This window comes from Malurus melanocephalus, unplaced genomic scaffold (genome assembly GCF_030028575.1).
Source record: "Malurus melanocephalus ecotype Western Australia unplaced genomic scaffold, MMel_1.1 scaffold_255, whole genome shotgun sequence".
Classification (NCBI taxonomy): Eukaryota; Metazoa; Chordata; class Aves; order Passeriformes; family Maluridae; genus Malurus; species Malurus melanocephalus.
The window spans coordinates 735,458-753,891 of NW_026623487.1; positions in this window are offsets into that span (position 1 = coordinate 735,458).

The window sequence follows — 18,434 nt, forward strand, 5'->3', positions numbered from 1 at the left end:
TGGCTGCTGCTGCTCTGTMAGGCTCCTGTTTGCTGGTGGCCCATGGTGCTGTGTCACTGCAAGGGTGCTTCAGGGTGCACTGAGGGTTGAGATGCTTTGAGAGACAAAGGAACTGCTTGAGGAACCAATGCATTGTCTGAATAAAAATAAACAAACAGAACTGGTTAGACAAGTACAAGGCACTTTCTTGCAGCATCTCCAGCAAGTAGTTTTACCTTGTGGGACTGTTTGATGAAGTAATTTGCAAAAGCTAAAAAAAGGTAAAGGTAAAATAAATCTTGTATAAATCCCAGACAACTTCTGGATATTTATTTTACCTCAAGAATTTCCAGCTTATAATGAAAGTGAGAACAACTGAAAGCAACTAGACAGACAATACATCACCTTGCTACAGCTGTATGCAACCCAGTCCTGATGTTCCATCAACTTGGACTATATCAGCCACTTCATCATCCTGAGACATCTGGCAAAYGAACAATATACTTTTCTCTCTATGTTTTTATGGATATAACAGCTTGAACAGGACACATGMAACAGTCTGCATAATTGCACATAGATTATGTTAGCAGGGCATTTTCATACATATWACTTCCTTTGCTCCACAGCACTCTGACACTTGAGTGAGTTTCATACTTTAGATTGTTCCCCTAAATGGCATACTGCAATACACAGCTAAACAKTCTGCTGGATCAGTCATGCAATTACACATGTGCCAACCAAAAATATCCAGAGCCTCTATATAGCTTCCTTCTTTAAAGCAAATTGCAAAGAATAGACTGTTTTATTCCTCTCCAAAACTTTAGTCCCAATAGGCAAAAAAGAGTCTTAGTGCATGTGAAAAGCATGGGCAACAAAAAAGCACAAAAGCTTTTTTGCTGTTTTGCTTTTGTCATTTAAGCTGTTGAACAAATAAAAACAGACTGGCTCAAAGCCAACCTGAATTGTAGTTAAATAAGTTTCTGTAATACTTATTCACTTTGGACAATGCAAAATAATTGATCAAATGAAAAAAACTCCCAGAATTTATTTTTAATTTAAATCTTATCTTTAGAAACATATTAACCATCTACAACAATCTACTGTTCTAGGCAGAACAAGTTATCATTTTAATTTGAGGCAATAAATAAGGCAAATGTTTTTGTATTCATTCTAAGAACTTCCTTCTTGTTGCTAAAGGAAAATTGCCTTGTAGTACAGCATCCACACACAGTAAAATTAAGCCTATTTTTCTGAAATGTGGAAAAAGTTAAAAAATTTATATTAACAAAATAAACCTCTTCTCTTCCAAAACCATTGATGAGCATTTTAATTTTGCTTTGAAAGTATACAAATAGGCAGATGTAATTTCACCCACAGAGCTGTTACTTGTCAACTCTGCCCACTTCTATATTCTCAAAACAATATMATTACATTGATTATTCAGCTAGCAAATACACAGGTGAGCTGTTTATTTTAAGAACACTTCATTAACCCATTGRGGTCTTGAAATGGCTTCATTTTTCTTGGTGTATTGTAGTAGAATATGCACCTAAATTATCAATTTTGTTTAACCTCTCGCCTAAATTAATGTGGCTGACAGGAGGAGAGCTGACTTTTAAACCCAACCAGACTGTGTTTTCTGACAGAGTTTCCAGTGAACAACACACATGTAGACAATTAGCCAGGTTTTAGGGGCTGGCCAAACACAAAGAAGAGCTGGAAATATGCTCCTCAGTGTTTTTCATAAAAGATTGACTGGCTGAGAGGATTCCATGGGAGAATGCCTGGTTCATGGCCGGCCTTTCATCTCAGAGACCTGTGCATAATGTGCCCCAGATCCTGTGAGTGTGAGTTAGGTGCTGTTTGTGCAGTCTCAGCCGGCAGTGGGTTTTCCCAGGGTGTGAGCAGTGTGTGGCTCTGGGCAGTGAAGGTGGCAGTGTGTTTGTCAGGCAGGGCAGGGATTTTGGGGGCTGGGGTACGAGTGCAGGAGCTGCTGCTCCAGGCACGGCTTTGCCCCACACAGCCCCACACCCCCTCTGCACACCAAGAGGGTTATAGCACTTGGGAACTCGGGCCAGGGTGCTTGGGGACATTTCTAAACTCCCTGACAATAAATGTAGGCTTGCTCTCCTTATCAAAAAAAACCCAAAAGTCCTAAGCCTCTACCCAATCTGATAATACTGCTTTAATTCACTACAATGATGCTATTTCTCATATCAGTCTCGTTAAGTACAGCTACACCTGCACCTCCCTGAGCACTGGGAGGGATTTACATTTAAAGTACAGTACTTGAGCAGTTAGCATGTTATTTTTCCAAATGCATCAGCATGTGTTAGTCTGTGCATGTTCTCGAACATCTGTGTGGCAATCAGATAAAACCCAGACATATTGATAAGATACTCCAAAAGGAAGCATTAAATGCATAAACACAGTGTGTCTACCATGAGCTGATATGTTGATTTCTCCATACTTTTCACATACTCTCTTGAATTGTGCTTTTAAGCCAGGATTTCTCACAGTCAGGGAAGCAAATGCAACTCTAACATCCAATTTCCCTGCAGTTTTTCTAAACCACAAACTAGTACAATTTATAGAGGAGAATGTCTGCTATGACACATTTTCTCAAAGGGAATATTTACTGGAGAATCCATCACTCTAATGGATCCATCACTGTAATGACATCTTTTTCAACATCTATGTTTTCAACATTTTGCTACGATTATATCTATTCACATGAATTAGTAGAGCCTGCAGTAGTCAGTAGTAAACCACCACATGTGGTTTTGTACAGAGAAAACACCTCAGATCTCATGTAAAGAGCATTAAAAGTTTGAATCTGTTTTAGATATGTGCAAATTATTCTAGAAACAATTTTCTCCTTTTTACAGTAAACTTTGGCTTCTCAAAGATGCATTCTGTAAGCACCTTTGCTCATGATGCTGAAGAATGAAAATAAGTGAGGTACTTACTTTCCTTTTGTTCTCATTTAATCTGATGACCCTTCTTACTTARTGGTCCCAGAGAAACCCCAAACTATCTTTTATTATTCTCCATGGCCTCATTTAACTTCTCAAATATTTACTGCTCAGCTACACCTAATTGCCTTCAGTGTTGCCTCTTGGAGAAGGAATGACTATCAGCCTCTTCAGATTGCTCTTCCCAGTGTTGCTACATGAATAATATAGTTACAACTCTCCCAGTACTGATTTTCTTCCAGTTAAAACATCTGGAGCCAGTTACTGATACGAGAATCACAAAAGAAGGAAGGTCTCTAGCCTTTGTGGTTTCTGAGAAAAGTCACTCAAACATACCTTACAAACCCACAAACCAGAAAATAAAGTACTAATTTTATTTATTTTAAAATATCATTCATTTTCAGCACTTAGGGATGACAATACTGTTTGGCTGATTCTCTCATCTCAGTGTGACCCTGATGCCCTGACTCCTGTAATGGACAGACAAAAGGGTGTTTGGTCATGGGAGGAGCATTTCCTATGCTAGAGAGGATGCTTGGAGCAAAGACACTGCTGACCAGCTTGTGGCCATGCAGGAGCAGGAAAGGGTAGTGCCACCCTGCACATRAGCACCTACAACTTGAAAATTCTGTGTTAATTGCCCACTGTAATATACCTATTGTTCCTATTCTCTAAGGCACTCACCCAAATGATTACATGTACAACAATTAAAAAATAAAATATTAGTACAAAAGCAATATTCATGCTGCTGTCCAAGATACACATGGTTTAGGAATTTGCTCAAAGATAAATTATGTTTTTATAACACACAATAATTTCCAAGTAGTACAAAACTATTTGTGAATCAAATTTACATTTTAAAGATACTTACACATTTACACTTTGGAGACAAAACTTTTAAGAGACTACAGGCCATTTTGGTTTATGTGAAGGAATGTACCTGATAGAAGAGCTCTTGGAAAGCTTCAGAAACCYTTAATGTGCAGCCCTTGTCTTTCCCATTTTTGAAATCTTACTCACTTGAGTAAAATAACTGCCAACTGATTCTTTCAATCTGACAGGCTGTAACTGCCTGAGCCTGCCTTGGTCACAGAGGGCCAAGAAAAGCTGCCTTACATTGTCCTTCCCTTCTTGTTCCTCTGTTTCTCACCTTTTTCATCTTTCTTCTGAATTTAGAGAGCTTTCCACTTCTAAACTCTCAAGCTTTCAAAGTGTGACACATGAGTTTAACACATCTTGTTAACTTAATATTTCACAGAAAAGACTTTCCTTTGGAAATATTCTAGGTCAGCTTTACCACTACTATGAGAAGTAATTTTTCTAAGGTCTTGATTCATATAAGTACCAAGTATCTTCAAATTCTGAGATCAGAATTAGATTCTTTATGGTTTCCCACTGGAAGCTGATAAAAAAAAAATCAGAGGAGCAATTTTGGTCCACTGCCATCAATGGGAATTGTAAAGAGTCACAAAGGAGMAAATATTCCTAAACAGTGATGGAAATAGAGAAGGAAAAGCATGAAAGGGCTTCCAGTCAAGCAGTGGATGTGGCTCCCTTGTGAACACACTCTGACGTTTTCTTMACAATGAACAAAAGCTATTTTCTCTAAGGGAGAGGACAGGAAAAGGCTCAGGCTAAAGCTGGGTCAGGGCTGGTTAGCACTGAGCTTCTGTGTCATTGGTGAGAGGAGTTAAAGTCCAGTTAAAAGTCTCTCTTGCCGGTCCCCAGCCTTTGCTCTCCCTTTGAAGTCCATCTTGTCCCTCCAAAATGCTGCTCACTGGCTATTGCTCTTGTGTAAAGTTCCCTGTCCCCATCAGCTCCATTTCCAGCCCAGCTTTTATCCACACACCCCTATAGCTGGGCTGCTTTTCCTTTCCAAACCTCCAATTGTAAAACTGTCCCCCCTAAAACKGGACCATTTAGGAAGAAACAGATGAGAATTTGTAAACCTTTTTTTCTGAATGCATCTTGGTTCCTGCCRCATTTGATACCCCTGCTTTGAAGCAGTACTAGCACCTCTGCATCACACAACTTTTCATATAATTTCAGACTTTGTGGGGGGATTAATGATTAATTTTTTTTTYCATTAACTTCTTCCTTTCACACAATTAGAATTGAAAAGAATTAAGGAAAYTCATAGTTCTTTCAGCTGAAGAAATATATAGAGCTTTCAAAGATCTGAACTATGCTCACAATTTCKTAGTGCTTTCAGACAAGAGAAGGAATATCAGGCCAATGTGCCCTCTGATAGAGCCTGGGGTGGGAGAGCTCAATATCCCCMCTCTGGGCAGAATTCCCACCCACAGGGGCAGAGCAGGCAGGAACCAGGGGCAGCCACACCTCAGGATGTGTGGACTAAACAGAGCCAACCTTGTAGCAGAGACACTTTACACATATTTTTAATGGTGTTCTGACAGCATCTGGTAACACAATATTTTTATACGATGTACTTTTATACATTTAAAAAAAAAAAAAAAAAAACCCTTGAAAATAATTAGCAAAATCTAAAAACTGAACAGATATTTAGGAAAAAATCAATCAATTAAAAAAATATTTCTTTGACTCTCAAAGCTGAGATACATTTATCCTATTGTGAGCTCTAACAARTAAATAGTATAATGGAACACTAAAGCTGCAGGTAAAGGTGATACAGTCACAATTTACAAAAGTAAATACTAAGATGCAGAATTTGCTGGCTTGATCACTGAACAATATTATTTCAGGAACAGTGTACCACAGAGCTCTCACTTCTTGTATTGTTTTTATACTTAGCATGTACGAGGACAGAACAATTCACTCATAAACTGGAGAGGAAGCCAGAACTTCCAAAACTAAAGTAATCTGAAGAAGTTCAGGATAAGATTTTAAAATAAACAAGAGAAAAAGCAGTTTTTCCAGAAGAATGCTTCCTCCCCCTCTTCCCTGTCCCACWCTCCTCTGCCTCCAGCAGAGCCAGCACCAGATGTTTCAGAAACCACACACTGGGCAGATACACAGGATCATCTGTCCCTTCTTCCAGAAAGGGCTCATCCAAAGGGAAAAATTTAGACAACCTAGTTCAAAGAGCACACCAGTAGCAGCAAGTAGCAAACTTTCCATTTTAAATAGCTCTTACCTTTGAAAATAGAAATTTTAGTGGAATAATTTTATATTCCAAATCCAGAAAATTGATCACAACTGTAGAAGAGTATACAGATTAATTTTGTGATAAATTAATTGTGATTAATCTAAAACAGTTAATGAGTATGTAAACTATGAACATTACTAATAAAAATATTTTCTCAGAATTAAAATTACTACAAAACTAACACAAAATAAAAACCTGGCAGGGAAGTAACATTTTATAGATTTAAGAAACAAGTGAAGGATTTTCACTCCAAAACAAGTGTTTCACCCTTATCCAGGAAACTGTTTTTCCTATATGCAAATGCTTCAAAAATTGTGAATTTAATTTTCTCAAATATATTTAATGGTAAATAGAAATTATAATAATAAAATACRTATTCAAGTTTAATAATAGCACTTAAAATAATGGGTTTAGCAATTTAAATCAAGATGAATATTTAAAAATGGGCTTATTCCAAAATCAGATTAATGTGCTGGTTATACGGATACTTCCTTCTATGTCTGAATGTAACAGGAAATTTTTTTTTTCTCTAACTTTGACTGGTTTTTACTTCTGAAAGCAGCAGCTATAAAGGATTCCTGGTGACAAGTGCCAGGGTCACAAGCTAGGCTGGGGAGCAGAGAGCAGTGCCCAGGGTAGCACTGGAGAGGGGCTGGGGTGGCTCTGGGGGCTCGCAGCCCCTCCATCCTCCATAACTGCACAGTGTAAAACACCTCTTGGGTTGCTTTAAAGCATGCAGACAGCCACTCCTGCCCTGCCTGGCCCGCGATCAAAGGACTGGAAAGGTGGCTCTGTGCCACTGCTCCCCCTGGCTCTGCTCAGCTTCAYGAAGGCCAAACTCAGCACAGCTGAGAATCCATCCCAGCACGTTAATCATGGCTTGGGTGGAATCGCTGTCATACTGAAGTTTTCATTTCCTCCACCATTTAGAGCCCGACTTTTTCAAAAAAAACCCAGGAGATACTTCATCAACTTTGCAATGAAGAACCTCAGATTGGAAATGTCCTTCATTTTGCAGTTCTAGAAGGCAAGTGAAATTTGTAAAGTCAAGCATTTATTACATGGAAATATTCATAAGTGGAATTATTTCAGATGTCACTTGACAGAGATGTAAAAACAGCACTGTGAAAGACAAAGTCCTAATCAAGCTGCTGAAAGCATTTTCGTATCAAGAAAAATGTACCAAGTTTGACTTTCCAAAAGTGCAAGAAACTGAGTTAGGTGCTCACTCTGTCCCATGACAGTGGCACTTCTGGCAGTATAGCCTGGCACCAGAGTCTTGGGGGTTTCTTTGTCTTCTTTTTTCCCTTCACATGGAGAGAGTCAAAGGAAAAAAGAAATTACAGKCATTTCAATGTGGTGAAACAAAGCCACAAGAAGAATTGTGCATTCACAATGAACAAGTGTAGACGTGGTATCAGCAAACTTTCTTAGACAGAATCAAATGTATTTCACCACAGTAGAGATATAATTCAAATCTTTATTGCAGTCCAGCTGCAGTGTCGAGTTCAAGAGAATTATAAGGGTTTTTTTTATTAATTATATTTAAATGGAATACAGAACAGAGACATACCACAGCTTTGGTGCTATCAGAGCCACAGCTCCATGTATTCTGGAAAACTCAAGAATCACTATTTAGCTGGAAACAATTCATAATTATAACATTAATAATTGATATCAACACAGCATTATTTCATACYAGAAGTTGTTCATAGGAGTTATCAGAGTCAGGCACTACCGTCTCCCATGGATGGGATGGATTATGATCACTGTGCACACTGGGATGTGAGAGACCATAAACACATGAGGTCATAAAGACCAAGGAGACAAATGGCATCTCCCTGGGCAACGATGAAATATTTCAAAATATAAAGTTTGCTGGATTATGGAAATACATTCTTTCTGAATACTTTTTTCCCCTTCAACTTCTAGCCATCCTTAAAAGCAAGGTGACAGCTCTCATAAGAGAATTTTTTCTTCTTCTCTGCTGTGATTTGATTTAGATCTCCTTTCCAGTGACAGACTGCCAGATTGTGTAAAGCCCAGAGATCTCTACAGCAGGCAGTCCACTAATGACTCCAAGTTTGTGTAAGATAYAGAGAGAGGTATATACAGAGAGCAGGGAGGGAAAGAATAGAAGAATAAAGAATTAAGCATTCATCTCTTTCACCCATCAGATAGGTCCCCCAAGCCCACAGGCTCGAGCCCTGCTGGGGCAGTGGGGAGCAGTAATATTCCTGCTGGGCTTCAGGCATCCCCAGCTGGTCAGTGCAGATGTTCCACTTCCAATCCATCAATAGCTCACTGTAACCTGAAGCTATTAAAAAAGTACAACATATGGAAATGTAGTAGTGTTTTCAGTGATTTGTTTGAATGGCTTACATTTTTGGTCTGAAAAGTTTGGAAACTTTTTTTTTTTAATAGGATGTTTCTTTTTTTTTTCCCCCCCTCTTTTTTTCTAGTTTCGGTTGCAAAACTGCCTAAAGTCACAGACACATGTCAAAAACCTGACACCTACTTTTAATGATTTCCATTTCCATTCCAACCGTCTCATCCACTTAACTTCCTCATTGCTTGGCTACTRCTCCAGCATTCACATCTACATTTTCTCACTGTTCCATGGCTTTCAATGGAATAACTCCACAGTCACACACACACTGTAATGCAACTCGTGTCTTCATTATGCTAAGTGGACTTTACTCCTTCAGCACCAGTCAAAACAAATAGGCAAGTCATTTACTTTTTTTCTTTTTGATTATAGTTTTTCACTTCAAAATAATTTACCTTGGTTCAAATCATGTATAGAACTTAAAAATAAAATAATGCAGTTAATTGATCTTCGCTTCAGCCAAGGATAAGGAGCTCTCACAGCATGGGCATTTGTAGAAAAATACTTTGATGAGCCTCAGCTGAGTAAAATAGTCATAATTAATTTAAGTCAAGTGTGCCAAAGCAATGTATTGTTACTTCACAGGGGATGTTTGCAATGGAGGATGAGTTATTGACTCAACAGGCCTAACAGTCCTGCCAGACTGTTGGCCTATACACAGCCAAAAGAAACGAAGTCTCATTCTGCAGTTCTCATGTCATCTAACCACTTCTGAGGAAAGAGGTTTCCATTCCACTGTGCTGGTAAAATGCAAACTACTAACTAATATTTTGCATTCATTATTCTAATTAATAATGGTTGTTGGCACCTAGGAGTCTTAACCAAATCTAGAATCCTACTGCAGTGCTTTAGAAACATCTGGGAATAGGCAGCTCTGCCTTGCATTACTCAGTTTACAAACAAACAGATTGTGGGCAAACAAAATTAGGTTCTGTTTCCCAGGTCGACGCAATTGAAACACAGCTCTGGCAAGGAAAGGGATCACCATAATGGTAAATTTCCTACTTATACCTACTCTTGGGAATAAATGTAACTTTGGGCCTCAAACCCAAGGAATCACTTCAGGGATYTTCATGATGGTGTGAATTGTTTGCTCCCATATTTTAAAGTAGTTGAACACAAAGTTTATTTCCTTTGCTACAAGCAAAGATGGTTTTCAGCATTCCTTGCAGTAGGAAAGGGRAAAGTGGATTAAAAAATTGTTTTGTTAAAGGGTGCATGAACTCTTCTTTTGGGTCAAAGTATCTCTCAGGTTACTAGGACTGTGTATTTCTGGAAGAAAGCCTTCTGATCATTTCTTGTGTTTCATACAAAGTTTCGCTTTGGTCAATGGGATTCAGAATGAGGAAAGACACTGCACTTCTTTAAAGAATTATGTGCAAAACGTTACCATTGAACTATTGTTGTTACATATACAGGWACAGCCAAGAACAAAGGGCATAAAAAACAGAATCAAGAGCAATAATTTCTTGGAGACTATTATGGTTTTRACATACAGACTAGGGATGTTAGTCTGTCATGTCTTAGTCATAAGAACAGATCACTGCCTGGAGAACTGAAAGGACTGATTTTCTTTTCCCCTGAAACTATACCCAAATCCACCCTATTGTGTGGAAATGGAGTGCTGTAACCATATTCCAGTAGGAAAATAACTCCTCGCAGCACTCAGAAAAAGTGGTTTACATATCATATTTTGAAATACTTAGAAATATGGCCACGGAGATCAGAAATAGAGAACAGGTGAGACAGGTACTGASAGAGCCAGGGAAGTAGAGAAGAGCCATATTATCTTGCACATCAATTTCATGATTTTACAATTTCAGAAATATTTTTAACACAAAAAGTGTGTGTATGATGTATGTGTGCATAGAACATGATGAAATTATGGAAGGTTGTGGAAGTCTTAATTAGCTTAGTCTYAGAGGTCACCCAAGAGAGACAAAACTAGTTTATAAAAAACTTCAGCCAGAGTAAAGAGCCCAAAGTTCCCATCAAAATAGTGCAGAGAAACATTTCTTATATCTGAAAGTATCTCAAAGGGGTGATAGGTGGGCAAACATGGAGAAACCTAAAGAGCAAGGAGGAGACACAAGTGACACCAGCTGAAGAGAGAAGAAAGAAAAAATATCAAATCCTTGAATAYTTTTGTGACCCTGCCTTCCTTTTCACAAAAAAGGCAATGCTTCACAGCGAGAGGTTTAAAGAATTCTTTCAGAAATTCCACCTGGTCCTAAGGAGTCTGCTCCCTTAAAGATCCTCAAAGGCTGGCTATTTTTAATTTTCCTTCAGCTATTTCCATTTTTATCTGCTTTCTGAATAGGAACATGTACTTGGAACGGTTCATCAGTTCTTATGAACTTGGAGTCTTGGAACCACCTTGTCCTCTGCTGTGGACAGATTTACCAGGATTTATCACTGAACACCCAGTAGCAGAGGATGGATGGTAGGAGATCTCAAGTGAAATCTCACATAACTCAAGCTAACTACAAAGAACTACCATGTACCATCACCACRTCAGGAAATGCTGTTGTCACATGGCCCCTGATGTCCAGTGATAACAAAGAATGTGCTAGAGAACTTTTAGAAATGTTATTACAACTTCACGTCTTTCTTTTTTTCTTGCCTGGGGAGTCATGATCCCAATGGCTAAAGAAAGACAGGAAAGATAAAATCAAGGGGAGGACTCCTAACTGAGAGCCCCTGCCAGATCCTGTCCTGTAGTTTTCCCATTGTTTGTTACCAGTGTGGAAGCTGGGGCATCGTACTGGCCATGGAATTCATCCAAGTAAATCCAAAGAAGAGTAAAGGCAGAAAAGAATACAGAATGACCTATTTTTTTCTCCTCCATTCAAATATTCCACATGCCACAGAATGACAATTCCTCTTATAGTTATTTTAAAAGGCTGAGTACCCACAAGATAATGACACTAAGAAGTTAATGTTAAAGAAGGAAATTAGCAAGTTTAAAAGTGCTTAAATTAAAAATGGCTTTTAATTTTCTCCACTGATTTTCTTAGGAGTTCTCAGCTTTAAAGTAAAATTCAACAGTGCTTTTACTTTCTTTGTATTAAAGTACTTTTGTTACCTATTAAGAATGATTGATCTATTTTAATAATGAAATAAGAAATGTTGACACTCCTGGCAAAGAAAAAGTGAGGAAAAATAATTCCTGGATTACTGGATATCCCTTAGAAACTTTCAGCCACATATAAAAGGAGAAAAAAAAAAAAAGAGTGATGCCTGGTTTGAAAAAGGGATTTCCATCAAGAATTATGAGGAGAATAAAAGCTAATAAATTGGCTGACAAACAAATGTTTAAGTTTAAACTTGGTAACTGTTCATTTTTTCTAGAACTGTATTAAGGGTCAGATGCTGCTGAATATAATATGGGATTCATTAAAAAATCATATCTATTTAATATACAGAATTATAAAAAAAAAAAGAAAAGTCACAACTTTACCTAAGAGGGTAAATAATCTTCACATACTCCTTCTTCTGAGGCTGACATAAAGTCACCATATGGGTCATAATGGAAACAGTATCTTCCACCTCTTTGTACCTGAGCAAATGACCTCCTTTCAAGATGAATTTTCCAGAAAGGAGGTAATTGAATTACTTGAGTGCTGATCCACTTCAAAGGTCCCTCTTTATAGGAAGTATAATCAGATTCTGATGCTTTGATCAAGGGAATCTATGGACCTGTTACTCGATCACAAACTCTACTATTTGCCATGAAGAGATAACTAATCAATTACAGAAATACATCTGCTCTGAGTAATGTTATTGATGACTTGACAGAAGGAATGCATAATTCAAAGAGTAAAACCCTTGGGAAGGCTGGCAGTGGCTGTGGACCATGGAATTCTGATGAGACAGAGGGTGGCCAGCCCAGAGGTAAGTTGCTAATGATCAAATGGGAGTATCTCCTCTGGCTGTGTTTGAAATGAAAAGATGGCACTGAAAGGAAGGGTCTGCTGTTCAGATCTGGTTATCAACATGGTCTGTCAAATCCTGGCAGCCTTCCCCTTCCCTGAGCAAGCCTGGTCAGCTTTACAGCACAACCTGATTGTTTCTGCTGTACCAGACTAAGGAAGTACTGGCTCTCTCCCAGAGAAGTTTATCCAAGGGCAGCGTTCATCCACCTTCCTTGTATGCTGTGCACAAACCTGTTTTTCTGAAGCTTGTGTCACCTTTTCTCAAAGGACCATGGTCTTCCTGAGTTTATCAAACACGTGAAATGGATGCATTGCTCCTTCATGCCACCAGCATTGGTATAATTAATATTTTCACTTTTAAGTGAGAAACAAACAAATGGATTTAATACTAGAGAATGGACAGAAAATACTCCAGAAACTAGTTAGTAATGAAGGATATTGAGAGCAGACCGGATTTTCTTGTTTGCTTTCTTTTAAATTACATAGGAAAGTAAAGTGAATTAAAAAGGAAAGACATAAATTTAAAACCACTGAAAGTAAACATTCAACAGGCCAGTTATTAGACCTATGGAACTCACTGCAAAATRACAAATTTGAGTCAGAGATATGAATGGGAATGAAAAAGAATTAGATATTTACAAGATCATCATTATAAAATRAGTAGGTTATTGTTAGAAAGTATCCAAGTCCTTGTCAGTTTATTTGTATGGTAACCAYTATTACAGAAAGGGTTACAGAGACAGTTTCCAAGCAGGAACTGGTTATTCTGCAAGGACTCAGTCCTGCTCCATTAACATCCATGGGTTTSCTGTTGGGTTCAAAGAATAGGATCATGGCATGAGATTATTTCTTGCAAAATCCTGTAATGTCTCTGACCCTAAATTTGATTGATAGCACATTTGATTTTGTAAGCCAATTTTTGTACCATGATATGAGCCACACTGCTGTAGAAATCGACCTCAGTTTATGTCTGACATCAAATGTTTGTAACACTTAGAAGATATATRTCTGTCTTCTCTTTATCCCCACAAGACTTCACACAAACACCRTAAAGTGTAATTTCTCCTAACCTGCCTTAACTCCTTCAAACAACATGCTACATTTCTTATGCTGGAGGCATTTCAAGTGAGAAATTAAAACTAGTCCATATATTTAAAAATCCAATGTAATAGTTCACACGACTAATTGTACTGGACTTTAGTCACAACGAAGTTCAGCTGTAKTATTACACCCCTGGGCTAAAGACTCTCATTATTGTACTATGTGAGCACTCAGAGCAGCTTTACAATTCAGGCATATAGGAAATATGTGTCACAAACTAAATCAGAGTAATTAAAAACATCCTTGTTGAGTAGAGTGCCTTACAGCTCTTGACTGAGTTACACTCAGACTCACAGGTGCCCTCCTTCTGTTCATTCACAAGAAAACACACATCCTTTTAAGCACAAATCCCCCCACAACCACAACCTACAAGTGCTCTTCAAATTCTAAAATCAATTTGAGGCTAACACAGGAAAGAATCTGAGGGGAATGTCTGGAAATCTTAAAAGTATCAAAACAAAGCACTGCAAAGAAAGTMATTTTTGCAATTTTATCTACCCTGAATAATTCAAAGAGCAAAATATTTATCAGTAAAAAACTTCATTCTTTCCTACATGCATTTAAAATGAAAGCAGCTTTTTTTCTGTTTTGTTAAACTCTGTCAAATTAGGTCAAACTTTAAGATTATATTTAATAGCTTTGCTTGTGCCCAGTGCTTCAATGGCCAGTCACTGACTTTATGCACTGCMAGCAGGACAAGAGCTAACTGAGAAAAGAGATGGAAGTAGCCCTTAAAATACAATCTCCTCCCACTTTGACCTTGAATTGTAAGCATTCACAGAAGACAGAAAAATAAAGTGTCTGAGGTCTGGACAAAATTTTGTTGAATCACTCAGGTGAGTAGCTCAGCCAAATGTGGAACCTCCTGCTGTGAAAGGCTGCAAATCTTTAGTGGAGAGTGACCCTCCCAAAGTGTGGTTACAGCAGCTGATATTCAGTGGCAATAATAACTGTCCACAGGCCTTAAGCAATCCAGGGATGTATGTGCATCTCCTATTCTTTCTCACATTTTGAATCTATCCAAAGCTGTTTGTTTTATTACCTTTTATTTCCAAGATGAAGAAAAGCTGTAGTCCATGCACAGAATTAACAAAATTTTTAAAAGTAGGGGGAAAAGCATAAGTCATTTGAATTCAGTTTTTATGCAGCATGCCAAAATAGGGTGAAGATAAAAGTGATAGCAGTGCACTGAATGAGTTGTAAGGTTTGTTTTTATCTTTCTTATTGAACAGATTCCTGCAGTTTACTTTTTTGAGCATCTTACAGCATCTTTGGATCAACCAACAAAGAAATTCCTTTTTCACACAGCATGTGGTCAAATGAAGATTCTGTTCAAAGCGACATGAAATCAGAAATATTGGCTATATAACAGGTATTGTCTTTTTCTATACCTCTGTTCTTCATTGTCAGTAGTCGCCATAACTGAAGAGACACACTCACAAAGAAGTAAGAAATGTTCAAAGTGGGCAACAGATGCTTTATTAGAAGGCAAACCTTTCTCTTTTCTCTATTCATTTTATCCTAACACCAGCAGGTTTCCAAGGGGGAGAAAAAGCAGCTTTGAACTTTTTTTTCCTTCCAACTGCTGTATTTTTTTTTAAAAAGGTCCTAATTTCAAATGYTTTAGTGAAGTCTGACTTAGTGCTCTCGTGCTACAAAACATTTAATGCTTTAATAGTAGGATCACTATGAGTTCCCCTTTACATTTGCTTTTTCTTCTGATTATTAATTGGACAGACAAGTGCCAGTTATTGGTACTTCAGAATTCTGCTCCTCCAGGACCCAAACAATGCTCATCTTGGGTGGTAGGGAGCTGCAGGGGACCTTTGACCTGCATAGCCTGGGAACAGTTCATGGATTTGTTCCAGTGTCCTAGATGAAAACTGTTTTTACCTCCAAATGCATACAAAACTTGTGATGTTATCACCTTAAAAAGACTAACTACACTAGTGAGGAGTCGGACCAGCCTCTTAATTGAAGTCAGTTGGAGTTTTGCTCAATCACTGAATACCAAATTGAACCCAAAGGAAAACAGCAGCCAGACATGAAGCAGGGGTAAACCAGCTTTGCTGCACAGAAACCATCTGCAACCTCCTCAGAGTTCCAAAGGCTGGTGTCACGTGGCCAACAAAACWGCATCCCTGGAGCCCCGTTTCACATAAACGTTTCATCACACTGTGTTGAAACTTGGAGTTGTTCACTGTAGTTATAGCATGAAAAAATAGCAGGACTAGCACATTCTTATATTCCATGTCAATGAACAGGGATGAATAGGCATAAACAGGGCTTAATGCCCATTTATGAGACCATGTAGGAGCCGTGGGGACTGGATACACATCAGCATTGTGTACRTTCTCTCCATGGAAGCACATTTACTGCCGCTCTACACAAAAGTTTTGTTTAGACCAGCAAGAGTATCAAAGTAACAGTTGACAAACCAGGACCCAGGGACATGAAAAAAGATGAGATGTTAGCAAAAGGCTGCAGTCAGCAGGGAGAGTTACCAGAATATAATTTTGTGTAGCACATCACATTTGATGTCAACTCTAAAACTGCATCCTAAATGAACATTTTATTTAATTAACACTCAGTCAAATCATATATTCTGCTCAATTRCTGATCAACAACTCAATCTCAAATATTGTTCTACATCTGAATTAGCTGAACATGTTCAAGAACATCAAAACAGGATGTTCTTGAGCTCTGGTTCTAAGATTAATAGACTCTGTAGGGAACCAGRAGCAATGAGAAACCAGTGAGCTGTTTAACTTCCAAGGGGATTCAGTCATTCTGAAGTTTTGCTTCTGCCATTTTTTTAGTTCCTAACCTGTACCTCAAAAGGTAATGATCTGTTCAGTATCTCTTGGGCACCTCTCTTTTTCATTCCTTCTTTTCTAYTTTCAGAGAAATGGAAAAATCAATTCTTGGTGATTTTTTTAATGTGTTTTAGGTAAGAGACCAGTTAGGGACCAGACTTTCCTACATTGTACTTAATATTCCCTCACTTTCCAAGAGCCAAATTAGTCAGAAGTTTTAAACTACAGTTTCAACTGCCAACCTCTTCCTGCAGAAGAACTAATTAGCAGTGGTAACTTTTAGAAATCTGCACAATTTTTATGTGCAGCAAATCTGTGATTCTTGGTAAAATAATCACCTGATAAGCTTTGAGACCATTTGCATTTTTGTGTGTCTACTGAATTAAAGTAGAAGGGGATACTGCTACGCAGCAATACCTGTCCTACAAAGAGTTTTGTTATCCAAATGCTGAATTTCTATTCTGCAAAGAAGATGTAAGAGCAACAATGAAAAAATTAAAATGTATAAAACATAGAATTAATACTTTCAAATGACCATTATTACATTAGTCCAAGGACATATTCATAACACTGAAGTATCCACCTCAGAGGAGCAGAATTTCTGGTTTATTCTATATATCTAATGCCCATGAGAAAAAAAAAAAAAACACTCCAACACTAGGGTTCATTCAGAATAGAAAATAAAAAGTAATAATTTTAAAAGGGTGGAAGTGATCTAAGAGTGTAGAAATTTCAGACATTACTTTATAAAATAGGATATTGTAGCTTGTATCTAAATATGCGAACACAATCCAAAGTTCTGCTAAACACTGAGCTTTGACCCTGTTTGCAAAGCCAGGCTTTGCTCAAGAGGGAGCACAAGGCAGTTGTCAGAGGAGGTGGCTCCTGCAGTGTCCAGTTCCTGTCTTTCTGAAAACTAAGATCTGTGTGCTTTCTGCACCCTATGTCTCTACATTTCTACTTTAGAAGATTTTTATTAGAGCAGATGATCATAACTAGGGAAAAAACAAAACAAAACAAAAAGCTGGTTTTACCTGTGACCACCAGGTTCAGAAATTCAAAACAAGCTTGACAAAACAGAGCAGTGGCTGTTGTTGGATCAGTGGTCACTGCCGGTCCTACCCCAAAAGGCAGCACAAATTAAAACTTTGGTGATCACAGATACTCTAAGTGAGAGATGGGGAGTAAAGAGAGTAAGGCAGTCATTGTGCAATGCACTGTGAAAAACAGTGACATTTCTGAACTGCTCTAACAGTTCAATAATTCTTCCTGCTGAAGAGGAAATAACATGGAATAAATTTTAGGAAGCAAGTCCTAAATGCAACGAAAAAAGAAATGGTCAAGCTGCAAGATGAGTATGCAGCAAACAGAAAAACTAATTTAGCTGGAATCTGAAAAAAAAAAATCCATTATGGCAAATAAAATGAAATCCTAGATCTAGTAAACAGAATGGTTTGGGTTGTTTGGGATTTTTGTTTGGGTTCTGTTTTGTAAGCCAACTTCAGAAAGACCAGCATTTACCTACTCTATTATTATTTTTTCACATAAAAGAAGCTACAAAATCTCCAAAATATGGAGAAGTGATAGGGATGCTATGTTGAAGCCGAGCTACCAGCATTCTACTTCCTGAATTGCTATGCTTCAGCACTGAGTGAATTTCCAAAAGGTATGCACAGGGCAAGCATTTACTCAGACAATAGAACTGTTCACTTCGGAATTTGTCTTACCCTAAAGAATCCCATTAAAGAATGTTTCTGTTCTGCATCTCTAAATGCATGGGCAAAAGCCACCCGCATATACAGAAAGAAGGGACACGAGACTGCTACAGACACGGTGACTGATGGAGTTCAGCCCCCAGGCAACTACTYCACACTGGCAGATGTCCTCTTAGGACTGCCCAGGGTACTGTACAACCTCTCACAGYTTCATCTGAAGGCTGGGGTTTGGAAGCACCCAAGTAGTAAAGCATTAGCCCTGAAATGCTAAAACATCCAGGGGAATAACATTTGAAGAAGGACAGAGGCATTTTCATCTGGTATCCACTGCTGAGAGCAGCCTTTTAGCTCGGTGCTGGGGTCTAAGATCCTGAGAAAGATAGGCCCTTGCACTTAC